Raw genomic sequence first — 20,952 nt, forward strand, 5'->3', positions numbered from 1 at the left:
CTTAGCAATAGTATCAGATCTCCTAGAACTAAGCGGATCTGGGGTTGGATGGAAAACTCCTGTGGGGTTTACTGTGTTCTATTTTAAAGCATTTCTCTCTGTATTCTTCTGATACAAATACTGGATTCTTGACTGTGTTTTCTTCCGTTGTGTTCTTTATTGTATTCTTCTGATAATATGAATGTCATACCAACGGTATGGAAAGAAACTCTGTATTGCTTGAGGTTGAGCTGGCCTTGATGGACAGAGAAAACTTTGCCACTTAACCAGCACTCCCTGCTAGCACCCAGAGACATAAACTTGTCCCTGACCTACCCTCTAAACACAACGAACAGTTCGTGAAGTTCTTCTTCCAAGTAGGCAGGATCCCTGTCCTCAAGGGAGCTTCAAGTCTACTAGGAATGACAGACATTACTTTTCCTCTCCTAATAACAACGATGACTACAGTAATAATTGTGGCATCTGTTAGTGTTTACGATGTGCCAAGCACTATACTAAGCACTGGGACCATTCATTCATTCATTCATTCGTTCGTTCAATTTATTGAGCTCTTACTGTGTGCAGAGCACTGTACTAAGCGCTTGGGAAGTACAAGTTGGTAACATATAGAGACGGTCCCTACCCAACAGTGGGCTCACAGTCTAGAAGGGGGAGACAGAGAACCCAACAAAACATATTAACAAAATAAAATAAATAGAATAAATATGTACAAGATCACCAGGTCCGACCCAATCTGCCCCAGAAGGAGGTCCCAGTCCAAAGAGGACGGAGAAAGGGTAGTGAACCCTTGAAAACAGGGGAAAGAGAAGCTGAGGGAAGTGAAATGACTTCCCCAAGGTCACAGACTGCTTGACTCCCCATTTTGCAGATGAGGGAGCAGAGGCAGAGAGAAGTTAGGTGACTTGCCCGAGGACACACAGCAGGCAAGTAAGTGCTGACTGCCTGCAGAGCACTGTACTAAGCACGTGAAAAAGTATGATACAAGAGTTGGTAAGCACACTCCCTGCCCAAAATGAGCTTACGGTCTAGAGGGGGAGATGGACATGAAGAGAAATCATTTATGTCTATTCATTGATCATTCAATTCATTCCATCGTATTCCTTGAGTTCTTACTGTATGCAGAGCACTGTACTAAGCCCTTGGGAGAGGACAATACAACAATTCTCTGGACTGAAAGCTCATCGTGAGCAGGGAATGTCACTGTTTATAGTTGAATTGTACTTCCCCAAGCGCTTGGTACAGTACTCTGCACTCAGTAGGTGCTGAATAAATACGACTGAATGAATCAATCGTATTTATTATAAACAGACGCCTTCCCTGCCCACAAGGTGCTTACAGTCTAGAGCTGGGGAGACAGACAGCAATACAAATAAATGACAGATGTAGACCTATGTGCTGTGAGGCTGGGAGGGGGGAATGTGGGGGTGGGGGGACGGAGGAGGAAGGTCGCTACCCCACTAATGGTGGCTGGAGCAAGACAGAAGTTGCCGTTCAAACTGTAGCCGAGAAATGTTCCCCAATTGCTTAGGGATTTATAAGGAGAATCAATCAATCAATCAATCGTATTTATTGAGCGCTTACTATGTGCAGAGCACTGTACTAAGCGCGTGGGAAGTACAAATTGGCATCACATAGAGACAGTCCCTACCCAACAGTGGGCTCACAGTCTAAAAGGGGGAGACAGAGAACAGAACCAAACATACCAACAAATTAAAATAAGTAGGATAGAAATGTACAAGTAAAATAAATAAATAAATAAATAAATAGAGTAATAAATATGTACAACCATATATACATATATACAGGTGCTGTGGGGAAGGGAAGGAGGTAAGACGGGGGGATGGAGGGGGGACGGGGGGGAGAGGAAAGAAGGGGCTCAGTCTGGGAAGGCCTCCTGGAGGAGGTGAGCTCTCAGCAGGGCCTTGAAGGGAGGAAGAGAGCTAGCTTGGCGGATGGGCAGAGGGAGGGCATTCCAGGCCCGGGGGATGACATGGGCCGGGGGTCGATGGCGGGACAGGCGAGAGCGAGGTACAGTGAGGAGATTAGTGGTGGAGGAGCGGAGGGTGCGGGCTGGGCAGTAGAAGGAGAGAAGGGAGGTGAGGTAGGAGGGGGCGAGGTGATGGACAGCCTTGAAGCCCAGGGTGAGGAGTTTCTGCCTGATGCGCAGATTGATCGGTAGCCATTGGAGGTTTTTGAGGAGGGGAGTAATATGTCCAGAGCGTTTCTGGACAAAGATAATCCGGGCAGCAGCATGAAGTATGGATTGAAGTGGAGAGAGACACGAGGATGGGAGATCAGAGAGAAGGCTAGTGCAGTAGTCCAGACGGGATAGGATGAGAGCTTGAATGAGCAGCGTAGCAGTTTGGATGGAGAGGAAAGGGCGGATCTTGGCAATCTTGAGAATGATGTTTGACACTTACTAGGTCTTTCCCCGTAATGAAAGAGAACCAAGAGCGGTTGGCGTGGTTCAGGGGAGATCAGAACGTTCGAGGCAGGGGGAGTTTCTCCTGCGTATGGGACTGTCCCAGGCATCCCACATGGGGCTCTGCACCAACAGCCCTTCCCTGACTAAGTCTCCCTCTCCTCTTCTCCCTGACTCGCTCCCTTCATTCATTCCCCCCTCCCCCCCCCCAGCCCCACAGCATTCGTGTCCCTCTCTGCCATTCATTTATTTATATTAAGGTCTTTCTCCCCCCTCCAGACTGTAAGCTCACTGTGGGCAAGGAGTATGTCTGTTGATTATTTGTACTCTCCCAAGCACTCAGTACAGCACTCTGCACTCAGCAAGCACTCAAGAAATAGAATTGAATGAATGAGTGAATTAAAACAATCATTAAATGCCATTGAACAAAAGCGCGAAGAGTTCAGAAAAAGTCAATGATTTTTGGATAAGCGGTGTGGCCTAATGGACAGAGCATGGGCCTGGGACTCAGAAGGATCTGGGTTCTAATCGCAGCTCTGCCATTTTACTGCTAGGTGACACTAGGTAAACTGCTTCCCTTCTCTGCACCTCAGTTAAAATGGGGATGAAGCCTGTGAGCCCCATGTGGGACATGGACTGTGTCCAATCTGATGAGCTTGTATCTCCCCCAGACTGGCATAGTACCTGGCACATGGGAAGACTTAACAAATACCAGTTAAAACAACAAAAAAAAATGCAGTTGGATTGGCTCCCTTTGATTCACCCTTCCCTCAGCCCCACAGTGCTTATGTAGGGACCTAGAACTTATGGATTTATATTCATGTCTGTCCCCTTACCCCTTGACTGTAAGATCCCTGTGGGCAGGGTATGTGGCTATATGTGTTACAGTGTACTTTCCCAGGAGCTTAGTACAGTGCTCTACACACAGTAAGCTCTCATTCTACAGGGGGAGACAGACATTCATGTAATCAACGGCAGATATGGCCATAAGTGTTCTGGGGCTGGTGGGGGTGGGGGGTGGGGGAGAAAAGGAAAGGAGGGCTCAGTAGGGGAAGGCCCCCCAAGTGCTTAATACACTGCTCTGCTCACAGTAAGTGCTCAATAAATATGACCCGCTGTCCCACCTGGTTGACAAATGGTTGTTGGACCGATCGACAACATGGTTAGTTAACAGACATATAAAGGGCCTCGGATGATATTCCACACCCATCCCCTCCCTCCATTCTCCCCTAGTTTTCACGGGGGGGTTCTTCCAAATGGATTTTGACACTGGGAAGAATTGGATGCCAACAGGACCAAGTCGTGGATCTGACCGTTCTGGGGCCTGAGCCGAGTCGAGGTACTCAAGGGGCCCGAGTTGAGGTGAGCTGGGCCGAGCTATTCATTCATTCATTCAATCATAAAGAATGAGTGCTTACTGTGCGCACAATACTGTACTAAGCACTTGGGAGAGTACAATGCAACAATAAACAGATGCATTCCCCGCCCACAACGAGCCAGGGAGATGGGCCGGAGATTGAGCCCCATTTGACTTGGCTGGTGACTTCTTCCCAAAAGCTGTGGAGAAGCAGCCTAGACTAGTGGCTGGAGCCAGGTCCCGGAAGCTAGAGGACCTGGATTCGAACCTCAGCTCCGGCACTTGTCTGTGGTGTGACCTCGGGAGAGGCACTTCACTTCCCTGGGCCTCAGTTACCTCTTCTGTAAAATGGAGGTGAAGACTGTGAGCCCCATGTAGGGCAGGGACCGTGCCCAACCTGATTAGCTTGTACCTACCCCAATGCTTAGAACAGTGCTCTACACAGAGTAAGAACCTAACAAATGTCATTTAAAAGGAGGGGGCGGGAGGGACGAGGGAGAAAGCCAGGCTGAAGAGTGAGTGAGTCAGTCAGTCAGTCATATTTATGGAGTGCCTACTGTGTGCAGAGCACTGGGCCAGGTGCTTGGGAAAGTACAACAGAACAATAAATGAACACATTCCCTGCCCACAACAAGCTTACGGTCTAGTGGGGGAAACAGACAGTAACAGAAATAAATAAATGACAGATAAGGACATTAGTGCTGTGGGGCTGGGAGGAGGGGGTGAATAGAGGGAGCGAGTTAGGGAGATGCAGAAGGGAGAGGGAGAAGAGGAAATGAGGGCTTAGTCGGGGAAGGCCTCCCAAGGGCTTAGTACAGTGCTCTGCACACAGTAAGAACTCAATAAATACAATTGACTGACTATCTTAGCTGATTAACTTATATCTACTCCAGTGCTTAGAACAGTGTTGACAAATAGTAAGCACTGAAGAAATGGCATTTCCAAGAAATAGAAAACAAATAGAGGAAGCCAGGCTGAAGAGGAACTGAGCTCTCTCCCCAATCTGGTCGACTACCATGGGGCTAGAGGGAGGAAGGGGAATACTCTACGAGGTGAGGCGGTGAAGCCTAGTGGCTAGAGCCCAGGCCCAGAATTAAGAAGGGCCTGGGTTCTATCTCGACTGGATTACTGCATCAGCCTCCTCTCTGATCTCCCATCCTCCTGTCTCTCCACACTTCAGTCTATACTTCACGCTGCTGCCCGCATCATCTTTGTGCAGAAATGTTGTGGGCATGTTATTCCCCTCCTCAAAAATCTCCAATGGCTGCCAGTCAACCTAGGAATCAAGCAACAACTCCTCACTCGCGGCTTCAAGGCTGTCCATCACCTCGCCCCCTCCTACCTCACCTCCCTTCTCTCCTTCTACAGCCCAGCCCACACCCTCCGCTCCTCTGCCACTAGCCTCCTCACTGTACCTCGTTCTCGCCTGTCCCGCCGTCGGACCCCGGCCCACGTCCCCCACCCCCCACCCCCTTGGCCTGGAATGCCCTCCCCCTCCACACATCCGCCACGCTAGCTCTCTTCCTCCCTTTAAAGTCCTACTAAGAGCTCACCTCCTCCAGGAGGCCTTCCCAGACTGAGCCCCCTTTTGCCTCTCCTCCTCCCCATCCCCCCGACCCTACCTCCTTCCCCTCCCCACAGCACCTGTACATATGTTTGTAGAGATTTTTTACTCTATTTATTTTACTTGTACATATTTACTATTCTATTTATTTTTTTAATGATGTGCATCTAGCTTTATTTCTATTTATTCTGATGACTTGACACCTGTCCACATGTTTTGTTTTGTTGTCTGTCTCCCCCTTCTAGACTGCGAGCCCGTTGTTGGGTAGGGACCGTCCGTATATGTTGCCGACTTGTACTTCCCAAGCGCTTAGTACAGTGCTCTGCCCACCGTCAGCGCTCCATAAATACGATTGAATGAATGATGAATAATTCCAGCTTTGTCCCTGGTCTGCTGGGTGACCTTGGAGAACTCTCTTCACTTCTCTGGGCCTCTGTCACCTCATCTGCGAAATGGAATTCAATCCTGAATTAATGCCTATTTATAATGGAACCTCCAGGATGATTTTCTCAGGGTAATTCTTGGTTGATTGTGATTGGGGTGACCTAGGGCTATGATACCCTCTCAGGGTCACACCTGGAGAGTTTTCAGTGCTCTCCCAGTCTCAACTATGGGAGGGAGAGTCAAGCAGAGGCCTATTCCATTCCTAGCTTGGGCAGTGGCTAGCAAGTGGAAGGCAACCTGCAACAAGTCAAAACTCACCTGTGCCGGGCAGCAGCGGCCCGGGAGAGAGGCGAGGGTAGAGACTCAGGCTTACTGTGCGGAAGGAGGCAATGGTAAACCGCTTCCGTGTTTGTACCAAGAAAACGCCCTGGATACATTACTGGAGCGATTGCAGATGGAGGCGGGGCCTTCTGGGAGAGATACATCCAAGGTGATGCTTTCGGTCGGACATGACTCGACGACAAAAGACAACAACAACAACAAGGGGTATGATAAAACCTCTGAATAAGTTAAGACTTAAAATTCTACCCATAGCATCACTAGCAACATATCCAAAAGTTGGCTTCGTGGGAGGAATCAGGGCTGGAAGTCAGAGCTTCTGGCATTTAATCCCAGCTCCACTTGTCTGCTGGGTGATCTCAGCCAAGTCACTTCACTTCTCTGGGCCTCAGTACCCACATCTGTAAAATGGAGATTAAGACTGTGAGACTCATGTGGGACAAGGAAGTGCCCAACTTGATGAGCTTGTATCTACCCTGGCCCTTAGAACAGTGCTTGATGCATAGTAAGTGCTTAATAAATACCATCATCATTACACCATCATCATCACCGCACTTAACAGAGCCTTAATTCCTTCAACTGTAAAATGGGGATTCAATCCCTGCTTTCTCTCCTACTCGGGCTGTGGGAAGAGCACTGTTTCCATGTCCCCCTCAGTCAGTCAGTCACCTTTACTGAGAGCTCAGTATTTGCAAAACACTGTACTAAGTACTTGGGAGAGTACAATCGAACTACATAGTAGACACATTCTCTGCCCACAACCAACTTACAGTCTAGAAGGGGAGACGGACGTACTGAACCGAGTACTTGGGAGAGTCCAATACAACGCTGGGCAGACATATTCCCTGCCTACCTCCTACTTAGACTACGCCCTATGTGGGACCCAGACTTCGCTTCACTATGATGATGATGACCACCATCATCATCATTATGCTTATGAGCCCCATATGGGACAGGGACTGTGTCTGACCGATCTTCACTCATCCTATCCTGCCTAAATTACTGCATCAGTCTCCTTGCTTCCCTCCCAACCTCCTGCCTCTCCCCAGTCCGGTCCATACTTCACTCTACAGCCCGGATCATCTTTCTGTAGAAACCTTCAAGACATATCAACTCCCTCCTCAAAAACCTCCAATGGTTGCCTATCCACCTCCGTATCAAACAAAAACCCTCACCATTGGTGTTAAAGGACTCCATCAACTCACCACCTCCAGCCTCACCTTGCTTCTCTCCTACAACCGAGCCCTCACACTCTGCTCCTCTGGTGCTAACCTTCTCACTCTGCCTCCATATTACCCGTCTCGCTGATGACCCCTGGCCCACATCCTACCACTGGTCTAGAACACCGTCCCTCCTCAAATCCACTAGATGATTACTCTCCCCCTGCTTCAAAGCCTTACTGAAGACACATCTCCTCCAAGAGGCCTTCCCAGACTAAGCACCACTCCCTTCTGCATCACCCTGACTTACTCCCTTTGCTCTTCCCCTACCCCAGCCCCATAGCGCGGCTCTCTATATCTGTCATTTTATTTATTTGTATTGATGTCTGTTCATTTGTATGGCTGTCTCTCTCCTCCTCCAGACTGTGAGCTCATTATGGGCAGGGATCGTCACTCTTTATTGTTGTGCTGTACTTTCACAAGCACTTAGTACAGTGCTCTGCACAAAGTGAGTGCTTAATAAATACGATTGAATGAATGAGTGAAAGCAAAGGCCCCAAGCCACTAACGAGAGGCCGGGTGGGTTTCGAGCACCCTCTTGGGCCGGTCCGTGTCCTGCTTGACTGCCGAGACTGAGTCGGCAGGACGGCACCAGATTCCCCCCCAACCCCCGCGGGGACCCCGTATCTGAAGCCCCCGGGGCCAAGGCTTACCCTGGCCATTCCTTGGTGGTGTGGGACATGCATATCAGGACGGGGAGGAAACGATGGTCTCTTTTCTTGGCTCTGTGTCAGTCAAAAGTTATTTAACTTCTTTTCTAGAACTATAAAAATGTACAAAAGAGAGTTCAGTTTGAGGCTGGAAACAGCAAGGTAGAATTGCCGTCATAAACTTGACACAAAGGAAACAACGTCTTTCCTCCCCTCCTCGGACCTCCCCGCTCCAACCTGACCATCCTTGATTATTGCGATCAAATCGATTCCTGCCTAGAGAAACACAGGCATAGCAAATCTCCCGCAACACATATCCATGCGACACATAAAAACACAGATTGCTCACCCCCAGATCAGTGCTGGTTCCCAGGAATAAATATCCTTTGGAGCCGAGAAGGATCATTCCTTGTCATCACTCCTACAAGGCCTTTCTTCCCAAGACCCGTTTGGTGATTTTCTGTGGAAAGGAAGAACGGAGGAGAGACTAATCCTTCTTCGCTGAGTCAATCAATCAATCGTATTTATTGAGCACTTACTGTGTACTAAGCGCTTGGGAAGTACAAGTTGGCAACATATAGAGACAGTCCCTACCCAACAGTGGGCTCACAGTCTAAAAGGGGGAGACAGAGCACAAAACCAAACATACTAACAAAATAAAATGAATAGAATAGATATATACAAGTAAAATAAATAAATAGAGTAATAAATATGCGGAAACATATATACATATATACAGGTGCTGTGGGGAAGGGAAGGTGGTAAGATGGGGGGATGGAGAGGGGGACGAGGGGGAGAGGAAGGAAGGGGCTCAGTCTGGGAAGGCCTCCTGGAGGAGGTGGGTCTCAGTAGGGCCTTGAAGGGAGGAAGAGAGCTAGCTTGGCGGATGGGCAGAGGGAGGGCATTCCAGGCCCGGGGGATGACGTGGGCCGGGGCTCGATGGCTGGACAGGCGAGAACGAGGTAAGGTGAGGAGATTAGCGGCAGAGGAGCGGAGGGTGCGGGGTGGGCTGTAGAAGGAGAGAAGGGAGGTGAGGTAGGAGGGGGCAAGGTGATGGACAGCCTTGTAGCCCAGGGTGAGGAGTTTCTGCCTGATGCACAGATTAATTGGTAGCCACTGGAGATAGCCCATGGGCCTAGGCCAACTCTCCGGGCCCTTGGAAAAAACGAAGAAGGAAAAAAAAAAGAGGTAGCATCTGTTGTTGTTAAGGGCTTACTATGGGCCAGGCACTGTACTAGATGCTGGGGTAGATACAAGCTAATCAAGTTGGGCACAGTCCGGGTCCTATGTGGGGCTCACAGTCTTCATCCCCATTTTCCAGGTGAGGAAATTGAGGCTCAGCGAAGTGAAGCATCTTACCAAAGGTCACCCAGCAGACAAGCGGCGGAGCTGGGATGAGAACTCATGTCCTTCTGTCTCCCGGGCACAGGCTCCATTTGCTAGGCACCACTGCTTCCCTTCGCCACTGTGACACAGGCTGATTCCTCCCCAAGTCCCTTCCCCGCTGTGTCTGCCACAGCTGCCAGGGGTTGGGGAGGGGCTTCTTCCTTCCTTAGGGCAGCAGGAGGCTCACCGCTGAGCCCAGGAGAGGGGGCTTATGAAGCACGGTTCTTGTGGCAGACATGAGTTCATAGTGCAAAGGGAAGGGGATCCAAAAAACAAAAAACCCTAAAAACCTATTCCCGAGACGGCAAGAGAAGTCTTTGGTGTTCAAAACTCCCCTAGGTATCTCTGTCCAATTCAAAGTCTTGTAGAAGGCCCATCTCCTCCAAGAGGCCTTCCCTGACTAAGCCCTCTTTTCCTCTTCTCCCACTCCCTTCTGCATCAACCTGACTTGTTCCCTTTGTTCTTCTCCCATCCCAGCCCCACACCACTTACGTACAAAGCTGTCATTTTCTTTATTTCTATGAATGTGTCTCAATCAATCAATCAATCGTATTTATTGAGCACTTACTGTGTGCAGAGCACTGTACTAAACGCTTGGGAAGTACAAGTTGGCAACATATAGAGACAGTCCCTACCCAACAGTGGGCTCACAGTCTAAAAGGGGGAGACAGAGAACAAAACCAAACATACTAACAAAATAAAATAGAATAGATATGAACAAGTAAAATAAATAGAGTAATAAATATGTACAAACATATATACATATATACAGGTGCTGTGGGGAAGGGAAGGAGGTAAAATGGGGGGATGGAGAGGAGGATGAGGGGGAGAGGAAGGAAGGGGCTCAGTCTGGGAAGGCCTCCTGGAGGAGGTGAGCTCTCAGTAGGGCCTTGAAGGGAGGAAGAGAGCTAGCTTGGCGGATGGGCAGAGGGAGGGCATTCCAGGCCCGGGGGATGACGTGGGCTGGGGGTTGACGGCGGGACAGGCGAGAACGAGGTACGGTGAGGAGATTAGCAGCAGAGGAGTGGAGGGTGCGGGCTGGGCTGTAGAAAGAAAGAAGGGAGGTGAGGTAGGAGGGGGCAAGGTGATGGACAGCCTTGAAGCCCAGGGTGAGGAGTTTCTGCCTGATGCGCAGATTGATTGGTAGCAATTTGCCTATTTGCCTTGAGGTGAGCAGGAGAACCCCAGAGGGAGAGGGGTGAAATCGAGGCCCAGCTCGTTTTCCTTCCTTGACCACCCCCCAACGGCTTCCCGCACTCTGGCTCTGTCCACCCAGCCAGCCGGGTCCCCCGGCCTTCCCCGCCTGCTGCGGAAGCTGTGCCATCTGGGGCCTCCTGTCAGACAGGAAAGAGCCGGGAGCGGGTCGTCTGGCCCATTCTGGGAGATTAATGAACACATCAAGGGGTTGGTCAGAGGTGGCCCAGCAGAGGCATTTTTCACCGGCCGCGGGTCAGCACACAAGAAAGCCCAGGAATTGATTTCCGTCTCCAAACATCCTTGACGCCATCGGCAAAGACGGGGCTGAGGACATCTCTCACACACACACTAACACTCACGGGCACGCGCACACACACACACACACACACACACACACAACACGTACAGCCTATATTTTGTGGTGGGGTTTCAAAATCTTCAGAAACCAAATAGCGTCTGCATACATCAATCATCAATCAGTCAGTGATAGTCAGGAGACATGTTCTAAGTCCAAGTGCTGCCTGGGCCTGGCTACCATGGGCAAAGACTGCACACACCCTTCACTAAACACGGCACCCCTGCCCACCTGCTCCATCGTGGCACTCCATCCACAGTGGAAAATGACCGGCATGGACAAAGAAAGTGTGTTGGGGGGTGGGCTGGGCAAGCCACTAGCAATAGACTCAATTCCTCTGCCCAGATTCTTCGTTCTGAAGTGTCAGGGCTAAAGCTCATCCTTCGTTCCTGATGGAAGTTTCCTCCACCAACCTCAAAGCAAGCTGGAAGCCGTGCTAAGCCCGTGGGAAGATTACAGCAGAGGCAGCATGGCCCAGTGGGTAGAGCACAGGCCTGGGAATCAGAGAACCTGGGTTCTAACTCCATCATCATCATCATCATCAATCGTACTTATTGAGCGCTTACTATGTGCAGAGCACTGTACTAAGTGCTTGGAAAGTACAAATTGGCAACATAAAGAGACAGTCCCTACCCAACAGCGGGCTCACAGTCTAAAAGTGGGCTCACAGTCTGAAAAGTCCATCACTTTTCAGCTTTGTGATGTTGGGCAAATCGCTTACTCCTGTAATCCCTCATGCTCACGGTCTTGTGGCCTTACCCTACGGCAGCCAGGAAGACTCTTCCCATCTTTTTTTGGAAAGAAAATTTCAGGGGTGGAAGGTTTGAAAGATGTCCTGAAATAGGAACTCTTGAAAAGCATCATGCAAAGTAGCACATCACCATTCTAAACAGGTCCTGTGAATGGAAATGCAATTGTCTAAGGTAATTTGACTATTGGAGCATAAAAATGCTTAATTAAATGGAATTATTGGATTGAGTTTAGTTCTGCTTCTCCGAAGAAAAGTTTCTTCCTCTGTTTATCAAAGCAGCAATTGCATGACAGGATGTAATTAAAACCTAATACTAAATTCTCTTGAAATTCTCAGGAATCAAATCAGCTTCATCACAGGGAGATCTTTCCTATGTCCAATTAGATTCAAGCCCAGCCTTTACCCTTTTAAAATAAATACAGTTATCTGCAATCCAACCCTGCCCACTACCTCATTCTATGACCTCTGTTTTTTCAGAAATCATGGTGGTTTATCTATGTCCCCCTCTAGACTGTAAACTCCTTGTGGGCAGGAAACTTGTCTTCCACCTCTGCCGTACTGTACTCTCCCAAGTGTTCAGTACAGCGGTTCGTCCCAGGTTAGCGCTCAACGAATACCATTGATTGCTAGAGTGATTGATGTAAACTCAAACTTTCAAACAATATGCCAATCAGCAATTAGGTAAGATAGGCTCTCTGATTCTGCATAAAGGACAGATGTCAGTCCCACCCCAAAATACCACCCCCTAAAATGAAACAAAACAAAACAGGATGAGAAGCACAATGATTTTCATTGTCTCTTGAAAGAGAAAGGCAGGGTGAGGACTACTGTTCTGCTTCCCTTCTTTTGATAACATTTACCTTAATTCTTCCAGAGGCTGAAATTTCACTTCCAGAGTTTTCCTGTCCCCGAATTCAGTGTCCACAGACCTGCCCAGCATCAGGCAGGATTTGGAGTTGTCCCTTTTCAGGGGAGAATGGACACATCAGTGCTATTAGACCAGTTCATCTGCACAGCCACGATGCTCAGCCACGGATGAGTTACCCTAAATAACCTTATAATCTCCTATTTCTGATTGATTTCAATATCTGTCACCCCCAACTAGTCTGTAAGCCCCTTGAGAGCAGGAATCTTTTCTACTAACTTACTGAGCTCTCCCAAGTGTTTAGTCTAGTACTCTGCACACAGTAAACGTTCAATAAGTATCATTGGTCTCTAGAGAGAAGTCCATCTTCTCCCAGACTACAGTGGAAAGTGTAAAAAACCCAGCCAGCATCTAATGAACAGTGCCACATTCCTTTGCCTCTTTCTCTCCTCCTGGTAGAATTAGGGACAAGGTAAGCTCCCTAAGCAATAAAGTTCTGTTTTTACCCAGCTGTTTTTCTCCTTTCTGGCATGGTTTCCTTCAGGCCTTTATACCTTTAAGGTGATGCATTTGCCAATGGAAATGGAGTGGAGATGAATGTAGATCGACCTCTGCCCCCAGTCATGGGGAGAAATGTGATAAAGTGGTGATGAAGGTAGGTAAAGGATTGTTTTTTAAAGGACAGCTCTAGGTCACTTAGCCCAGCATGCTTTATCATTTCTGTGTGATTATGGAAAAGAAAAAAAACTTCCCTACTCCTATTTCATCAGGTGGCGAATGATCCATCCGTAATTTTGATGGTGTCTGTAAAGTCCTGATGGGCCAAGCCCTGTTTTAAGTGCTAGGGAAGATACCAGTCAGGTCAGACCCAATCCCTGTCCCACATGACGCTCACAGTCTAAGTCGGAGGGAGAACAGAAATTGAATCCCCATTTTATAGATGAGGAAACTGAGGCACTGAGAAGTTAAGCAGTGAGAAGTTAAGTTGAAGCAGCGTGGCTCAGTGGAAAGAGCACGGGCTTTGGAGTCAGAGGCCGTAGGTTCAAATCTTGGCTCCACCACTTAGTTGTGTGACTTTGGGCAAGTCACTTCACTTCTCTGGGCCTCAGTTCCCTCATCTGTAAAATGGGGATGAAGACTGTGAGCCCCTCGTGGGACAACCTGATTACCTTGGATCTACCCCAGTGCTTAGAACAGTGCTTTGCACATAGTAAGCGCTTAACAAATACCAACACTATTATTATCATTATTATTATTATTATTATTATTATTATTATTATTATCATTAAGAGACTTGCTCGAGGTCTCACAGGAGGCAAGTGGAAGGTCCAGGATTAGAACCCAGGGTCCTCTGACTCCCAAGGCCATGCTCTTTCTGAGAGACCACTCGGCCTTTCCATCAAGAACATGTAGTGGAAAATTGATCCTTAAGCCTCTGCCTTCTCCCTACGGAAACTGGAAGGCTCTTTTTGGCTCTAAGTGGCTTAAGGGTTTGCTTTTAATCAATCAATCAATCTATCAATCAAATAGTATTGAGCAAGCAATGACGAAAACACCTAAGAACCTCCATTTCCAGAAAATACCCAGCTGATGAATGCAAGCCAAAGTTCCATGATGCTAAAAAGATGACAAATAAGAATGATTTTATGCTCTGGACTATGCTGATAAATCTGTCAGCGGAACTGGGCACATCTCTGCCATGAGTCACGCCTTGAAACTAGACTTTTCCACAGAAACCCCAATTGACAACCTCAGAGGAGACCAGCTCAGGGTCCAGTTAAATTTACTATACAGGCGTGCTAGGCGGGGTGTTGAGGCTCGAAATATTGGATGTTGGCAGAGAGAGGGAAACATATCATCCCTTGGATGAGGAAGCAGAGCAGCTTTCTCCCAATAAGTTGGCACAGTTTGGTTCCTGCAGAGACCCATCGGGACTGCCTCCTGTGGAATTCATAGTCTCTTCTGGACTGGGTGTCCAAAGAAGGCATCACCTGCTTTGCAGGCTATTTGTCAGCTCTGACACTTTGGGTGGGGTGAGGGGGATCACAGGAGAGGTGAGGGGGGTGGAGGGAAGCTTGCTGCCATGTCATCTGGGAAGATTTCAAAGAGGGTACAGGGGATCCCTGCTGTGACCTGACTGCTTCTGACAAGGGCTCCTCCCTGGGTATTTATTTAAAAATAACCCTCCTGAAAGAGGAAGCAGCGTGGTCCAGTGGAAAGAGCCCGGGCCTGGGACTCAGAGGACCTGGTTCTCATCCCGGCTCTGCCACTGGTCTTCTGATGGACCTCGGACAAGTCACTTAGCTAGCTGTGTGACTTTGGGCAAGTCACTTAACTTCTCTGAGCCTCAGTTACTTCATCTGTAAAATGGGGATTAAGACTGTGAGCCCCACAGGGGACAACCTGATCATCTTTTAACCCCCCAGCGCTTAGAACAGTGCTTCACACACAGTCAGTGCTTAACAAATGCCATTATTATTATTATTATTCTCCATGCCTCAATTTCCTCCTCTGTAAAAGGGGGTTAAAGAAAACTTCCTCCTAGACTGCAGGCTCCATGTGGGACAGGAACTGTGTCCAACCTGATTACCTTGAATCCACCCCAGTGCTTTAAACAGTGCTTGACCCATAGTAAATGCCTAACAACTACCATAATAATAATGACATAATGATGATGACCATCATCATTATTATTATTACTATTATTAAGTGGAGGAGGGGGGGGGAGAAAGAGGAAAAAGAAGATGGAGAGGAGGAGAATGGGAGGAAGAGGAGTGGTCAAAGGAGGAAAGAGATGAGGACTGTGTGACTGTGTTATCAGTCAATCAATCGGTGGTATTCAGTGAGCATTTACTACATGCCGAACTACATGTTCTAAACACTTGACAGAGTACAATAAAGCAGAATCTGGGGACATGTTCTCTGCCCATAACAAGTTTATATTATCCCAGTGCTTGGCACATAGTGAGCACTTAATTACCACAATTATTATCAGTATTATATCATGTAGAAGAGCAGAGGAGAAGGAGGAAGACAAGAGGAGGAAGAGGAGGGGGGCTGGGAGAGAAGTAATAAATGTCATTAAAAACAAGAGGGAAATAAAGGGGAAAGAGGAAAGAGAGGAGGAGGAGGGGAGAAGGGAGAGCAAGGGGAACAGGAAGAAGAGAAGGAGGAGGAGGAGGAGGAGGAAAGGAAAAACATACTCAGAGCAAGCAATTAATTGTTGAACTTGGGTAACATTGCCTCTATATTCAAAGGAGAACTTCACTGAAGTTGGATTTTGAAATGAAGTTTTGCACAATTCTAATTAGAGGACCAAAGTAACCTGGAAAAAAAAATCACAAATTCGAAAAGAGGTAACTTAACAGCAACTCATCAACACTAAATCACACTCATTAGCATTTTAGAAGAAAGTTACTCTTACTACAAAAGAATTAAACACCCCTTCTAATTTGTAGCAAAATTCTGTCTTCCCTCTGATGTGTGCCTGCATCAATAAGCGACCTGGCCCCACACTTAATTCTGTAGAAAACACTCGCACTCATTTTAATTAGGCTTCAATTATTATAAAATAATAACTGTGGTACTTGTTAAGTGCTTACTATATACCAAGCACTGTGCCAGGCTCTGGGATAGATACAAGATAATCAGGTTGGACACAATCCCTGTCCCATATAGGATTCACAATCATAGTAGGAGGGAGAACGGTTATTGAATTATCACATTTCAGATGCAGAAGCTGAGCCACAGAGAAGTCAAGTGACTTACTCAAGGTCACACAACAGGCAAGTTGCAGAACCAAGATTAGAATCCAGGTTCCCTGACTCCCGAGCCCATGCATTTTCCACTGGGTCATACACTTCTACTCAGCCACGTCACTTCTATTAAATGCTGTGATTGAAAGTGAACATGTATCATTTAAAAATGAATCAGTCAATCATATTTATTGACTGCTTACTGTGTACAGAGCACTGTACTAAGTGCTTGGGAGAATACAGTACAACATTATAACAGACACATTCCCTGCCACAGTGAGCTAACAGTTTTGAGGGGGAGACAGACATGAATCTAAGTAAATAAATTACAGATAGGTACATAAGTGCTCTAGAGCTGGGAGGGTGATGAATAAAGGGAGCAAGTCAGGGTGATGCAGAAGGGAGTTGAAGAAGAGGAAAAGAGGGCTTAGTTAGGGAATGTTTCAAGTAAAGTGCCCTGTAGTAAATGTTCCTTTCTGTGGAGGGAGCATTCTGAGAGATAGGTAAAATCAGAAATATCCTTCCAGGCTAGTAAAATCTAATCTAGAAGGATTAACAAGTATCATACAACAACCGGTGGGGAGAGAAGGGAGAGGTGCCACCCAGCAAGTTATCAATTTATGTATAGTAAAAGTGGAATTTTTTAAGCACTTTCTGAATTCAATATATTATACTAAGCGCTAGATAAATGCAACCAAAACACAAGACGTATTCCCTACTCACAAAGAGCAGGAGAAAGAAAAACAGTCCACTTACCGTTAATGGGCATACGAGAGGATAAATAGAACAGTAAGGGCAAAGTACCATGAACTGAGAGGGGCAATAAGGGCTAAGAATGGATGAAGAAACTAAAGAAGTGAGAGGAGCAGTTATTGGATTAATATAACTTGCAGGTCCAGGATTCACCACTTATTCCCACTGTATTCAAAAACAAGTTTAGTGGCTCTTTTAAACACCACGAACTAATAAGGCTTTCGAAAAAACCTCTACAAATTAAAATGAAGAGATCTGGCTCATTGCTAAGAAACAGGAATACATTTGTAATCACAGGACTTCCTGCCAATAATGGCTTGTCATGGATGTGTTTCCTTGGAAACATTATCAGAGCACTCAATTATTAAGCCATGAAACCCTAAGAATAGATTGGTTTTAGGCCAGTAATTAAGAACCACCAAATGATCAAACTGATCGAACAGTTTAGATAGGAAGATATCTCAGCATCAGTGATGTTCAAAGGGACTGTCAGCTTGCTTTGGGTAGAAAATGTGTCTGCTAATCCTGTTGCATTGTACTCTATCAAGCGCTTAGTACAGTACTCCACTCACAATAAATACCACTGAGTGACTGAATGATCATTTAATCACCCCTTTTGATTGGAGTCATTTTCCATTTGGAGTTGTAGCTAAAAGAAGTTGGCCAGGGAATCTAAGTGCTTAGTACAGTTCTGCACACAGTAAATACTCAATAAATATGATTGATTGTGGATCAGGGGCTAAGATTTTAATGGAAGAGGTAGATTAGGACAATTACCATCCATGGAGTATTTAGTGGAATCTGGCTTTCCAGGGTTAGGAATGGAGGAGCCAGAGAAGGTTTCATGGTGCCTCCAAATATTTCTAAGTACTCAGTCCTGAGAAGCAGTTTGGCCTAGTGGGAAGAGTATGGGCCTGGGAATCAGAGGATCTGGGTTCTAATCCCAGCACTGTCATTTGTTTGCTGGTTGACCTTGGGCAAATCACTTCACTTCAGTGCCTCAGTTACGTCATCTGTCAAATGGGGATTAAAGCTGTGAGTCCCATGTGGGACATGCGCAGTGTCCGGCCTGATTATATTGTATCTGCACTAGGGCTTAGTACAGCGCCTGGCACATAGTAAGCGCTTAACAAATACCACAGGCGTAAAAAAAAGCAACTCAATCCCTTGGCTGTAGTTTGAACTGAACTTCTCACAGCCAGGTTTGCTCCACGAGTTGCTGGATTTGCTGCTTGTAGTATTTGCTCTTTGCCTGCCTCTGTTTTTAATTCTTCTGTGGGTCTCCCCAGAGCCTTTGGAAGCAGCGTGGCCTGGTGGAAAGAGCAAGCACCTGGAAATCAGGAAACCTGGGTTCTAATGCACCCATGACCTATACGTATCTTCATAGGTAATGCCAACCCCGTTTTTAAAATCCCACACTGATATCGAGCATGTCATTAGAGCCTCAAATGAAAGATGTACAATAGAGCAAGAAATCATGCCGTATCGTTTCTTATCTCCTGATCAAGAGGGAACAGGCAAGAGTGAATCTCTTAACGCTGCTACCTTCTCATTAGAACCCATGATTCTGTTCGGATTCATTCCAAAGAAAGAGATCAAATTCACCAAAATCACAACTCAGCTTTTCTCAGTGAACCCACCTGCCAAACCTGAAGGAAAATCATTGCTTTTCCAGGTGAGTGAGAGGGGGCCCTCTCACCTTCTGAGGCTAAGACGACCCCAAGTCTCTGCTCTTTAAACAAGCCGTGAAAAGAATATTTTGAAATGGGGCCAGGGTTCTAATTAACATATTCGTGAAGTGCCCATTGCAGGAAGGGCACCGAAGTGCTCTTATATCTATATATATGATTGATTTTACAGTCTATTTATTCTGATTATCTCATCTGGAAGTAGTTTTTCTGTCTGCCCTGGCCTTCAGTGTGATCTTTGGCAAGTCACTTAAACTCTCTGGGCCTCCATTTCCTCTTCTATAAAATGTGAAGAAGCACTTCTTCCTTCCTCTTACATTGTGGATCCTGTGAGGGACAAGACTGAGTCCACTCTTGTGCCTCCTCCATTATTAAGCACAGTGCTAAGCCTTTGGTAAGGGCTTACATACCAAAATTATCATTATTGTTCTAATGGGCAATCTACAATTTCAATCATTTTTTTTTAATTGGTATTTGTTAAGCGCTTACTGTGTGCCATGTACTGTACTAAGCTCTGAAGTAGACATGAGCTAAGCAGTTTGGAAAAAGTCAGTGTCCCACCTGGGGCTCACAGTCTCAATCCCCACTTTGCAGATGAGGTAACTGAGGCACAGAGAAGCGAATGGATATGCCCAACGTCACAGAGCAGACAAGTAAGGCAGCTGGGACTCAGAAGGACCGCCAGGCCACTGCTGTAACCACTAGGCTTACTGTTTCTCAAACACCAACACCAATCTCTAACCCAACTGAGGATTTTTGACCATTGAAATTTTAACAATAATAATTATAATTGTGGTATTTGTTAAGCACTTACTATGTGCCAGACACTGTATTAAGCCCTGGGGTGGACTCAAGCAAATCAGTTTGGGCACAGTCCCTGCCCCACGTGGGGCTCACAGTCTCAATCTCCACCTTACAGATGAGGTAACTGAGGCACAGAGAAGTGAGGTGATTTGCCCAAGATCACACAGCACACAAGTGGTGAAGGCAGGATTAGAATCCATGACCTTCTGAATCCCAGGCTGTGCTCTATCCACTCTGCCACGCTACTTAAAGGAGGGCAGTGGCTCTTTAAACCCTTGAATGGATGTTTAAAATCCAGCACTACAAAGTTCTCTGATGTGCAGGCAATTGCATTTTCTGGTATGCTTGAGGGTAAAGTCTTCAGCAGAAAGGAGTTGTGGAACACCTGCGGAAACGGCAGGTAATAACATGATGAAGAAGCATATCTATGTCTGTCCCTGTTGCCGGATTTGGCTTCTTAGCCTGCAAGAATGGAAGGCTGGGATTTGATACCTATCTCTAAAGCTGCAGAGACTCAGCAAATCTTCCGACTCCCTCACCATCCTGGTTATCACAAAGAAAGAAGCTGTCTGAGCTTTATTCCAAAAGAGGGATGATATGTATATATAAAAAAACCCAAACCTGTTCTGCACTCAACTCGATTACGTTTGCCATCAAAAGCCAATATAATGCAAATGGACACCAGTGAAAAAGCCACTGAAACTCCTTTCCCATGCTCATCTGCTTCTCCCACAAGCTTTGCTTGTCATGGATTATTCAGAAGAAAAAAGCTCCATCTGGTGACAGCAACAGACCTTAATAAGGAGAAAGCAGAGCATCCTTCAGCTAGATTGCAAGCTTCCTGAGGGCCGGGAACATGTCTATTATTGTACTCTCCCAAGTGTTTACTACAGAGCTTAGTTACACAGAGTAAACGCTCAAAAAATGTTGCTAATTGAGTCAGCTTTCTTCACTCAGCAGCTCTTGCTTCTGGTGCTCTCCCAAGTTCTTCAAAAAGTGCTTCACACTCAGAAGATGTTCAGTAAATAGAATTGATGATCATTCTTTCTGCTGCCTTTATTACCATCCCTCTTGCCCCACAAAACTCAATCAGCCTCCTTTCTGGCGCTGCCACTCCAGTTCAGGCTATAAGTATAAATCATCTTTTTCCATCGCCAATTGGCTCACTTACCCATTCAGAGCCCTGCACTGGCTTAATTCGTTTATTCAATCCTATTTACTGAGACCTTACTACTACTGATAATAATAATCCAGCATTTAGAACAGTGCTTTGCACATAGTAAGCTCTTAATAAATGCCATCATTATGATTATTATTATTATAACAAAATGAAGGGAGGGCTATCGCCTTTTCATGCTGCACCTAAAAACAAAAGCGAGGGAATTTTTGCCTGCTCTTTTCCTCTCTGCTCTGTCCATGCCTACCTCTTCACAAGCCCTTCCTATCCCTGACCCTTTTTATG

At 46.7% G+C, this 20,952-nt stretch overlaps 1 non-coding gene across 1 annotated transcript; it reads left to right on the top strand.

Moving 5' to 3' along the window:
• The first annotated feature begins 5,901 nt into the window (after positions 1-5,901).
• Positions 5,902-6,035, top strand: LOC119941672. Its single transcript, XR_005455260.1, has one exon. It is a non-coding gene; the product is annotated as a small nucleolar RNA SNORA7 (small nucleolar RNA).
• Positions 6,036-20,952: the final 14,917 nt, after the last annotated feature.

The sequence above is a fragment of the Tachyglossus aculeatus genome, chromosome 20, assembly GCF_015852505.1.
Source record: "Tachyglossus aculeatus isolate mTacAcu1 chromosome 20, mTacAcu1.pri, whole genome shotgun sequence".
In the NCBI taxonomy this organism is placed as follows: domain Eukaryota; kingdom Metazoa; phylum Chordata; class Mammalia; order Monotremata; family Tachyglossidae; genus Tachyglossus; species Tachyglossus aculeatus.